Source organism: Pongo abelii, chromosome 2 (assembly GCF_028885655.2).
Source record: "Pongo abelii isolate AG06213 chromosome 2, NHGRI_mPonAbe1-v2.0_pri, whole genome shotgun sequence".
NCBI lineage: Eukaryota > Metazoa > Chordata > Mammalia > Primates > Hominidae > Pongo > Pongo abelii.
Genome location: NC_085928.1, coordinates 136,632,501 through 136,645,234, shown reverse-complemented (window position 1 = coordinate 136,645,234; position 12,734 = coordinate 136,632,501).

Here is a 12,734-nt window from a genome sequence, read left to right as displayed (position 1 = left end):
GAGATAAAGGAGATGAGAATATGTTGATATTTGATGAATTGGTTCCATTCAGAGTGCTATCATTTTAGTGTCTCCCCCGCTTTTTTTGAAAACGTACCCACAGTCTCTGAATTCCCATTAATGCAAAGTTCAGATAAAGCTGATGAAAAGCATCTGCCATCTTGATAGTTGCCATGGCAGATGGCGCCAGCCTTTATGCTTTTATCAGTATTAGTATCAGAACACACTTTGTGTTCCAAGCTGAGATAAAAATCATTGAAGCTGTACCTGGAAGAGGCAGTGCCACACTGCAGGCCCCCACAATTCTGTATCTTGACAGAACTGCCTGCATAAAAGCCATGCACAACATTTTCTTGTGGTTCGTGAGTTCAGCAGTGCTGATGGTATTTTGCAAACTCTGAGGACGAGGGGGCTTCTCTAAAAAGCTGCTTTACTCTTTGCCACTTTTCCTTGCCACTTTTTACCTCAGATGGTGTGGGGAAACACCCCATTTTTACCTCAGATGGTGTGGGGAAACACCCCATCAGTAAGCATTTATGCTAACCCTGCTACCCCTCTGGGAAGATCTGTGAGGGGTGTCCATTGTCTAGGTTGGGGACCTGAGAGCAATGTGAAAAAGAGAGAGTTTGATTACTTGAAGCTGAGGTTGGCCTGGGTTCCAGAAGGGTGCCTGAAGCTCCCTTTCAGCACATGTATTACAGTATCGTGACAGCCACCTCTCTTTCTATTTCTTCAAGTCATAGCTGCTGCTGCAAAGTGCCACATGTTGGTGACACAGAACTGAAACTCTGTCCCATCTCACTACTCTTGGCGTCAATCCAAGTTCTGCAGCCTTCTGCATGATGGCCCAATGGTCCTTTCTTTATTCCAAATGCCCTAAAGCTATGACTTCAGAAAGTTAAAGCCATTCCACCGGCTCTTTATTGTACATTTCCAAATATATTAGATTTTCCCCCACTCTTGTTTCCCCCTCTCTGGTTATCAGTGCAGTTATTTTTAGTAATATTGTTGCTTGATAAATAGAGGGGTTGTGAGATCTTAAGTTATTATGCAAGTGTTAGCAACACAGCCTGGCACACCATTTGGCTGGTGCATGGGGAGAGATGAACAGTTACAAAGAGGAGGAGGGCGAGGGAGTTATTTTAAATTAAAGTATACATAAATATCTATATGACATTAATAATAAGGGTTGGGAGCCATTAGAGTTGGCTATACTGGCTTTTCAGTCACCTCCAAGAACACTTTAAAAGAAGAAGAATAATAAAAACCCAAAGTGACTTTTTAATTTTTTCTGCCCAGTTAAGAGAACTGAACTTGGAGCCAAAACTCAAATACTAGTTCCCCCATATTCTAACTGTGATTTTTGAGAAATTGGCTTCTCTATGACTTGTTTTACTTATCTATGAGAAGTAGATTGTAATCACATATACCTCAAAAAGTAACTATGAGGATTAAATAAAATAATAGTGTAAAAAAGAAGGATTTAAATGCTCAATAAATGTCAGATATTATTGTTTTTGTCAGTTCTCTATTTCTTAGCACTGAAATCGCTTTAAAAGGGATATGTTTCATTAAAACCGACCCCACCAGTATCATCTTCCTTGGCGGTGCCTGACTCCCGTTTGTCCAGAATTCTCAGCACTCAGCAGCTGCGGTCTCAGTCTAGCTCCAAGTCAGGCCCAGGCATGCTGCTGAGGTGCCTCTGTTGCCTGGGGGACTCCAGGCAACCTGATTCTTATTTCAGGCCCTAAGTTGGATGGGTGACAGTTAATAAGTCATTCACATCTACTAAATTAGTCCAGAAATCTGTGGTTTACAAAAGGCCATCACAGGAAAGGCAGGAGGGATATGACTACTTCCGTAACACCAGTTCTCAATCTGGGTGCTATGCCCATGACTACTTATACCGGGCTGTGTTACTGTCTCAGAGAAAAGCGAAAAAGGGTATCTGTACTCTCAAGCCTATATTCAATAATTAACATAATCTTACATTTAAAAATGGAATGATAAACAGTGTCTTTTTTCGTTTTTTATTGAGGTATAATTTATGTACCATAAAAGTAGTAGTTTCTAGTGTACAATTAGTTCTACAGGTTTTCACAAACGCATATAGTTGTGTAACCAACACTATGTTAAAGATATAGGGCACTTTTATCATTTTTAAAAATTGCCCTGTGAAACCTGTTGGCAGACAACCTATTCCCCACACCCATTCCCTGGCAATCACTCATCCATTTTCTGTCTCTATAGTTTTGCGCTTTGAAACCTGTCATATAAATAGGATAATACAGTATGCTAACATTTGGGTCTGACCTTAATATACTTGAAATTCACCTATATTGTGCTTTTCAGTAATTCATTCCTTGCTATTAAGTAGTATTCATTGTATAATTGCATCACAGTTTGTTTAACCATTACCCAGTTGAAGAACATTTAGGTTTTTCCCAGGTTTGGGCAGTTATGAGTAAGGCTGCTATAAACATTTGTGAACATACTTTTGTGTGAATATAAATTTTCTTTCACTAAGGTAAGTACTTAGAAATGTGATTGCTGAGTAGTACGGTAAGTATATGTTTATCTTTGTAAGAAATGGTCACACTTGCAAAGTAGCTGGACTATTTTGCATTCTCGCTAACAATGTATGAAAGTTCCAGTGCCTCCACATCCTCACTAGCACTTGGAAGTGTCAGAATATTTTTGTTTTAATTTTAGCCATTCTAATAAATATGCAGTGGTTTTAATGCATATTTAATCCAACAAATGAATGTTAAGCATTTTTTTATGTTTATTTGCCATCTTTGCATTTTTGATGAAGTTTCTATTTAAATGTTTTGCCTGGTTTTTTTTTTGGAATTGAGTTGTAATTTTCTTATTATTTAGTTTTAAAAATTTTAAATATACATATATATGTATATACATATTTTACAAGCCCTTAATCAGATATGCAATTTGCAACTATTTTCCCCAAGTCTGTGGCTTGTCTTATTTATTTATTTATGTGACTCAATAAAAAAATTATAATTGACAAATAAAAACTGTATATATTTATCCTGTATAACATGTTGTTTTGAAATATATACAGATCATGGAATGGCTAAATTATTTAACATATGTACTACGTCATATACTTATTATTTTTGAGAACACTTAAAATCTACTCTCAGCAATTTTCAAGAATGCAAAATATTGTCATTAACTATAATCACCATAGTACATTAGACCTCTTGAAATTATTTCTCCTATCTAACCAAAATTTTGTTTCCTTTGACCAACATCTCTCCAACCTCCTCCCAACTCCTGTAGCCTGTCTTATTCTCTTAACAGTGTCTTTCAAACAGCAGGATTTCTTAGTTTGATGAGTTCAATTTTTTTTTCTTTTATGAATCATGCTTTTGATGTTATATCTGAGAAATCTTTGCCTTGTGCAAGGTCACAAATATTTACTTTCGTGTTTTTTTTTCTAGCAACTTAACAATTTTCAGTTTTGCATTTAGATCTATGATCCATTTTGAGTTAATTTTTGTATGTGATGCAATGTATAGAATGTGGTTTTGTTTTGGTTTTGCATTTTTGCCTATAGGCACAGTTCTAGTACCATTTGTTGAAAACAGTATCCCTTCTCCATTAAATTATTCATCTTTTTACCTTTCTTAAAAATCTCTTAACCATACATATGGATCTATTTCTAGACTCTCCAGCCTATTCCATTGATCTGTTTAGTCTGTCTTGAATACCACACTGTTTTGGTTATTATCGCCTTATAGTAAATCTTAAAATCAGGTAGTGTGAGTCCGGAATCTTATTCAAAGTTGAAAACAACATAATGTAAAGCATAAATATATTTTCTAGTCAGTGTTAGTGTATGTCTAAGATACACTAGTCTAGTCTAGTTAGTGTATGTCAAGTATATACACTAACTTTGGATGATATAGTAATTGTGAATGCGGACCAAGTGAGATACACCCACCTTCGCCCTGGAGATTTTAGAAACACTGTAGGATGTGTATATGTGTATGAAAAAGAAAATGAGAGAGACTAACATGATGGCCAGAGATCTGAAAACTATTTGGATCTCTAATCAAATAAAATGTGTTGTTAAGGATATAGATATTCTTATTAAGGATATAGGTACATTTTAAAAATCCTTTCTTTATATTTTTGTGGACATGTCTACAAATTTAATTCAGAAAACTCTAACTCCTTTGGGCTGCTGAATAAAGTTTCTAGGTAGAAACAGAATGTGACTATTCCCTATTGCTCACCATGAGATAGGACTTAATATTAAAAACTTGCTTGATGCAGTGCTTGACTAATTACAAGTTTCCTCTATGTATGTAATTGCATTAAGTTCTCACAACAACCCTTGAAGCAAGTCTTCACCTCCCCATTCTGGAGATAAGGCATCTTCGGAGTCTTCAAATCACTGACTCACTGTTACTGGCAGAAAGCGTCTGCCAGTTTGAGTTCTTTGTAGATTCTGGGCAATGAGAACACTTGGACACCGGAAGGGGAACATCACACACCGGGGCCTGTCGTGGCGTGGGGGGAGGGGGGAGGGGTAGCATTAGGAGATATGTCTAATGTAAATGACGAGTTAATGGGTGCAGCACATCAACATGGCACATGTATACATATGTAACAAACCTGCACGTTGTGCACATGTACCCTGGAACTTAAAGTATAATAAATAAAATAAAATAAAAAATAAAAAAATAAAGTTAAAAAAAAAAGTGTCTGCCAGTTAAGACTCTAACCTAAGTCATTGTACCAAGCCTTCTCAATCTATGCCACAACAGATCCTGACTTTAGGAAGTTCAAATTGCTCTGTGTCAATGGCCTCTGGCACAGAATATCCTGAAGGGCAATATGACCTTGCAAAAACCTGCATCACTGTCAAATTCAGCCAGAATGAGATCAATTTGTGGTGAGTGCTGGCACTCGTTATTAGCTGCCCTTTGATGTCCAGACTCCAATGTGTTAAGCTTGAATCCAGTGCTTCCAATCCAGTTGGGTTAGGAAACAGATAGGGGAGCGCTATTTTTTTTTTTTTTTTTTTTTTTGGCGGAGTTTCCCTCAGTCGCCCAGGCTGGAGTGCAATGGCGCTATCTCGGCTCACTGCAAGCTCCACCTCCCGGGTTCATGCCATTCTCCTGCCTCAACCTCCCAAGTAGCTGGGACTACAGGCGCCCGCCACCACGCCTGGCTAAATTTTTTTTGTATTTTTTAGTAGAGACGAGGTTTCACCATGTTAGCCAGGATGGTCTTGATTTCCTGACTTCATGATCCGCCCGCTTCGGCCTCCCAAAGTGCTGGGATTACAGGCGTGAGCCATCGAGCCTGGCCAGTGGGAAGCACTATTTTTAAAGGGTGGGAACTCCAGGAAATATGTGCTGTTACCCTAAAACTTGCTTCTTCATTGGGCTGGATAAAGATACCACTGATGGAATTTGTTGTTGTTGTTTTAGTAGTTAGTGGCCATCACCCACCCTGAGTGAAAACTATGAGTTCAATATTTGTCAAGGTTTGGCACCAAAGTTGAGCATCAAAAATAGGGTCAAACTCTGGAATCAGTTTCTGCATTTTCTAGCTACAGAACAATTTTGACATTTGCTCAGCCCAGAAATTACTTAGAAGAAAGTTTGCCTGAACTTGTGGTTCTCAAACTGAGGGCCGGGGACCACCATCAGCAGCATTACCGTCACCTGGGAATAGTTAGAAATGCGCATATTCATCCCTTCCTCTCAACTGATTTCATTTCTTATTTTTCCCCTAAGCAAGTAAACAAAATCTCCAAAGAAGGACAGCCTGAGAAGGGTGTGTGTGTTTCAGCATCACAGAACTCATTTGTAGGTATTTGGTGCCATAAATAGACTCATACTAAGAAAACACTGACATTATCTATTGTGGTTCAGGAAGAGCAGGGGAGATCAATTTGGTTAATTAAGCCACAAAATTCTGTTCAGGATGGACTTAGATTCCAGGTTAATGTGTGCTTCTTGTATCTGTGGTGTGAATAGGGTGCCTCTTTTGGTTTAGAATGCTCTCTCAGCGTTGTAAGAAACTCTTACTGTACTTTATTGGGGAAAAAATCCAGACACCTTTCTGATGGGAATCTGTTCTTGGAATGAGACAATGTGTCTTTGGCTTGCGTTTTCATTTTCACAAGGCTCTAGGTTTATATTTTCAGTTAAAAGATCCAAGAGAAACGAAGAAATATCAGAGATCCTCTTCCCTAGATGTGTCCTCTGCGATAGCAAGCACCTACTTGTTTTCTCTCAAGAAGAGATAGAAGCCAATTCGTCCAAATTTATATGATGTTAGAGCTGGAAAGAGCTTTGGAAAGCATCTGGGGTTTTCAAAGGGAGTTTCATTTGCATTTTTGGATTTTTAGGTAGAACTAGACTTTCTGGTGACAGACTGTCCTGCCTTAAAGATGTTTAACATTCCTGGCCTCTGACACTAAATACCAATAGCATCCTTCAGTTATTATTATAACAGAAATCTTCTAATGTATTTCCAAACACCCTCTAAGGTGGTGCCTTAGGTTGAGAACTTCCTCCAGCCCCGTAGTTTTATCAGTGAGGAAACTGAGGTTCTGAGGATTAGCAGAGCCAAACTTTGACCCTGACTTTCTGACCCTATACCCCGCTATAGCATAAGTGCCATGAGAACAAACATTTTTTGTTTGTTTTGTTCACTGCAGCACTTGGTACAGTTTTTGTCACATGGGAAACAATAAATATATGTTGAGTGAATTAATGAAGAATGAGCACATGGGTCACTATACACTCTACGATAACACATCTAAGGTCCAACAAAGGCAAAATGATTGACTACTGATTTCCAAGGCCCTAAAAGTAATTAGCTTTCAGGTAATCAAAAAACTAAGGTCCATTATCAGAGATGAAGATGCCACAGAGTAAGTGGGATTCTTCAAGGCAGTCCGACATTGTCACAGAAACTTGAATTCCAAATTAAATGCAGCACCTCTATTGATTTAAGATGTACAATATTTCCATTAGAATAATAATACCACCACTAAGATTTTGAATTTATGTACATATTTATGGAGTGAGCTGTCTATTAATGGATTATAATGATGATGTCTCTGCTACAAAAAAGTCCAAGCCTGGCGCCACAAAATATCCCACTGTATTGGAACTTTGCCACAGGTACAGCACCCAACATACTCTTATGTATTGGGAATTGCTAATTCTGTGAATTGTTCTCTTTAAAGCGTGTTTTATTTATTCATTTCCCCAATCAAAAGCATATATAAAGATTGTTCCATGCTTTTAAGTTCACTCAAGATCATTTTTGTGTTTCCTGAGAGAGTATGCAATAGTTTTACACAGAGCTAGCTAAAGAAAATAACTCAGGAAAAGTGTTTTGGAACATGTTGGACTATCATAGCATCCTTTGTTCGATAGTATCACATTTTAGTAACACACTGGTATTTGGAATCTCACTGTTTTGCTGTTTTGAAGCTAGGTGTACTGTTTTAATATAATGATGCTTCCTATCATCATATTCACACTTGCCATCTGGATGAGGCCGGTGAAGTTTACAGAAGCAAAGAGCCATTGATGGTCTAGGAACCTGTGGTTTAGTGGTAAGTATCTGAGCTTCAGTGACCAAGACTTAGAAGATACTGGTTACCCATTCTTTGTTGTGATATTTGGGAGCAGATTTTATTTGTATTGTTTTTTAAGTGGTTTAAAATATCTTCTTTTTTCCCATATTCATACCATTTTGTTGATAAAACTCTAGTTCGTATCTTTATTTTTCAGTCTGAGAAACTGAAATATAGTGTATTAGTCAGGATAGTGTAGGTTTTGCTGTGGTAACAAATACCTCCAAAATCTCCCTTAATTAACATACCAAAAGTTTATTTCTCACTTATGTTACATGTACCCTATGAGATAGCTGTGGCCTCTCCTTCACACAGAACTTGGAGACCTATACTACCAATATACCACCTGAAATATATGGCCTTCTCAGTGACGGGGGCAGAGGAAGAGACATTTGGAGGGTCATGCTCATCTCTTTTGCTAGAAGTGACCACGCCACACTTTCCACAACACACTGGCCAAAAACAGTTGTAGAAGACCTTCAGCATGACAAAGAGGTGGTGGAATGCCATCTTCCTGTGTGCCTGGAAGAGGAGAACCAGACTTGGGAAAGTACCAGACATCTCTAGCACAGGTATTAAAAATGAATACTGTGACCTTCTGGAAGGACAATTCTAGAAGATTCTGGAATGAATTTTACAACCAATAAGTCCAGATTCTAGTATTGTGTAGATTGCAAGGGATAAAATATATGTGATTGAAACATTTGAAATATATTTTCCTCCTGTAAGACATGTAAGTCCAAATGAAATACACATATACATATGTAGTGGGAGGTACAGCAAAGAAAAATTTCTTTTTTTGTAATAATTTAGTCTTTTACATCCCCTACCCATTGGAAGGCAGGAAAAATATTAACTAAATGTCTAGGAACCTGTGGTTTAGTGGCAAATATCTGAGCTTCAGTGATCAAGACGTAGAAGATACTGGGTTACCCATTCTTTCTTGTAATTTGCCTTAAAGCTTTCACTGCTGCAACAATTTTATCAGTTTCTTTAAAATTATTATTTTTTCCAAATATCCTCTCTATCTGATAGCATCCAGCTGAACAGGGTGGAGGGATGTGACTTACTACACACCCTCCTAATACTGAGAGGAAGAAGCTTTGTGCTTCAGGCTGCTCCTAGGTGTGTTGAGGCTGTAGTTCATCAATGTCTGAGGTCATGACTCATGTTCACAGACCACTGAATGTCCTGTTGGCCTCTGATATTGGAATCTGCTGCACCATGGTCCTCTCTTTGACTTGTACAGTGCTCATGATGGTGAGCCATACCTGACTTGGTCTCACCTAGGATCACCTTTAACCCCTCTGAGCTCTGGCTGAGAGCTGCTCTTGGTAGTTGTTGTAGTTTGAACATTTGTGTCCCCAAACCTCCTGTTGAAATTTGATCCAAATGTTTGAGGTGGGAGTATAACAGGAGGTGTTTGTGTCATGGAGGTGGACGCTTAATGAATATATTAATCTGTACCTTGGCTGTGGGGGTGAGTGAGTTCTTGCACTATTAGTTTCCCAGGAGAACTGGTTGTTAAAAAGAGCCTGGCACCTCCATCCCTCTCCCTTCCTCTTGCTTCCTCTCCCACCATGTAGTCTCTGCACAGGCCAGTGCCCCTTCACCTTCTGCCATGAGTGGAAGCAACCTGAGCCCTCACCAGAAGCAGAGACTGGCACCATGCTTCTTATGTGGTTTATAGAACTGTGAGCCAAATAAACCTATTTTCTTTAAAAATTACCCAGACTCAGGTTTTCCTTTAGAGCAACACAAAAAGTAGTGAGACAGTGGTCCACTCCACAGCTCATACTACAGTCACTTCACCTAGTTATGATGACTTCCTTGGGAAAACATGGTAGCTACTTCTGGGTCTCATGTATACAGCACAGGTTTGGGAAGGATAAATGTCAGATCTTCCTTTTTCACATGGCTTGTTGCCTCTTTTACTTGGATGTGGTTGTATTCCACAAAAGTGAAAATAATCTGCAAAGTGGCCTACTCTTTGAACACTAATTAGAGAGTTTGTTAGAGGTGAGGGGCATAAGGAGAAGAGCCTCTTTTTGCCTTCAGTACTATTCCCAGTTGTCTAACAATCCACTCCCTTTCCAGGTAGTCTGTAGAGACTAAATCAGGGAGTGTCTTCTCATCTGGCTCCTGAGGACAAACGTTTTCTCTTCTTCTCATCTGAACTTCCCTCCAGCCTACCAAGTCTGGCTTTCAATATGCTAAATTTGGACAATTTTTCTTAATATAAGAGCCTAGCTTGCAAGATTATTGTCTTGCCACAAAATCTTATACAGTGTATTTGAATGTCAGAAACTGAAAATTACCTTATTTCCTTTTCATATTCCATGTTCAGCCTTTCTAATCTTCTCCCTAGGAAGACAGATGTCCCAAGTCAATAGAAATGAAGGACCTGTACTTGAAAAGACAAAAGAGAAAGTGCATTAATTATTCTCAATGATTCAGCATTGTAACACATACATATGTGCAAATAAGAGAAAATGAATATACTTTTGGACGGAGACTAGTGTTTCATTTATTCGGTATTCCCATAGACTTTAGAATATGTGCTGGAGCTTAGAAGTTGACTTTGTATTTGTGTTTTTCTTTACTTACCCAATAAACATTTTCAAATAACCAATTATAAGCCAGGCCCTTGCCATAAAAAGAGTCCATTTCCTTTTGGAGGGCTCAAAATCTATTGGTAGAGAAACTGAATAGGTAAGTAGTAACTCTCACACAAAAAAGGCATGAAAAGAGGTATGTAGGTGGCACCATATGAGCAGAGAAAAAACATGTAATTCAACCTTTGATGTCAGGGAAGTGGTCTAGAGAATATCACATTTTAGATGAGTCTTAGCGGATGTCTTCTTTTAAGAGGAAAGGGATGGGATAGGTTGGGAGTCATTCTAGGCTTAGGGAGATCATGTGCAAAGGTAACAAAGATATGTCACTTTTATAATTCTATATGGCTGGAGTACATGGTACACTGGGTACACACTGGGATGCTTTCCATAGCGGTGGTGGATGAGGAAGAAACTGTAAGTGAGCCCAAGGCCAGATCTAAACTGGCTTGCTCAACATGGGAAACAAGTTTAGCTTCATCTCAAGTGATATATGTAGCAGTAAACATTTTTAATCAGAGTGATAATATGCTTAGATAATCGTATTTGAATTTAAGAAAGGTCAGTGTGGAGGATGCATTGGAGGAGGTGGGGCCGGAAGCTGGAAGACCAGTTAAGGGGCTATTCAGTTAAAGCAGATGTGGTAGTTATTCATGCTGTGCAACCACAAATATTTCTAGCTTTCTTTCTTTTGGGCACATTGCATGATTGCTGTGCTCCCTGCGAGGCTGGGTATAGCTGTGAGACTTGCTTTAGCTAACGAAATGTTAGCTGAGGTGTCATGTGTCATTTCTGGGTGGAAATTTTAAGAGCCAGTGCATGATTCATCTTGTTTTTTTGCTCCTAACTTGGTGATAATGGAGCTTCCATTAGGAACTTAGCCAGGGTCGCTGAGTGGTTATGATAAACAGAGCTCCAGGTGATGCATGCTGGATATGTCGTATACATAAGAAATTTGTGTTAAACCACGGAGATTTTGGGGTTATTTGTTATCACTGCGTGACTTAGACTATTCTGACCACCAGGTCAAGGGAAACAGGGGCCTGAAATAATAGCATGGCAACAAAAAGGGAGAGGAGTGACAAGTTCAAGAGATGTTAAGGTGGTAGAAGTGACAGAGTTTAGTAAAAGGCTAAATACGGGGGAGAGAGAGAGGAGAGTCTAAGATGACCATATTTCTGATTAGTAGGACCATGCCTATCTGTTCATGCACATTACTTTTTTCCTCCCCATTGAATCTAAGCTTTTTGAGAAAACCTTTTATAACTCTTGTGTACTGTTTTGTATACTCATTCTCCACTCTTTGTCTCCCCCTCCAACTCTTAGACAGAATTAATTACACTCGTATCTGTTTCAATTGCTTTTGATGCACAACTTGACTATAGCATATCTTACAAGTCAAATATATTGACAGTATTTCTGATGATGGTGACCATTTCTCCAGGATTTCTAAAAGTAGTGACCTTCTATAAACATTGAGTAACAATTTTGTAATTGTCTTTTTAACATTTCACTCCTCACGGTTATTTCTGTTAGCCCTGCAGAAAAAAATAAGTGGAACTACAGATAGAACTATTATCTTCTCTCTTTAAAACATTTTTAAAAACAGTTTTGATCATAATTTTTGCTCAAACCATTGCATAGAAGGGGAATTTAGGATTATTTACAAACTTAATTTGCCCGTGATGTCCCTCTCTCATTATCATGTGTAACGAAAAGTTGGCAGGATTTACTTGCTTTCTTAGAAAAATGAGCATCCAAAGGAAGAATAAAATTCTGCAAGAAGAATTCGTTTAAAAGCACTTTTAAGTGAAAAAAATGCTAACAAAGAAATAGTGTAGAATCCAATTCACGATTTTAAAAAGCACATGGCTCTTTCAGGCAATGTCAAAGCTCTTTCTGTAGCAGATTTTTAAGAATCACAGAGGAAAGATTCGTGATTCTCAAATATGGGTTTTGATGTCTCCTTTCCATTCAATCCTTGAGCTATTATTAAGAGTGTTTCCCAGAGGACCACTGAGGAGGTGGGTCAGTGGAAACCAACACCCCAGCTCCACCTTTGCCTCACTGGAGCTATTGGGGCTCTTCTAATTTAGGATTGGAGCTGAGGAAAAGTGGAAATTATTTCTTACATTTAAGGGCTCAGCTTACCGCTGAAATTGCTTTTCATTTAATTCAAGCAGCAACTGATAGCACAGAACACTTAAACAAAATTAAACAGAAATCTTTCACATTTTGAGAGGCACTTATGTGTGCTTTGTGTGTTTTCTTTCCTCCCCTTCTTCTCCCTCTTTCTCTCCCTCCTTCCCTCCCTCCCTTCATTCCTTCCTTCCTCCCCTCCTTCCTTCCTTGTTTCCTTTTTCCCCTTCTTGCCTCTTAAATAGAATTTTCCCAGAGAAAACAAGCAGAATAGCCTTCATAGATTTCCTGTATTTCCTTTGGCACTTGGAGTTATGGGAGAGAGGGTGATCGATATTACTGAGGGT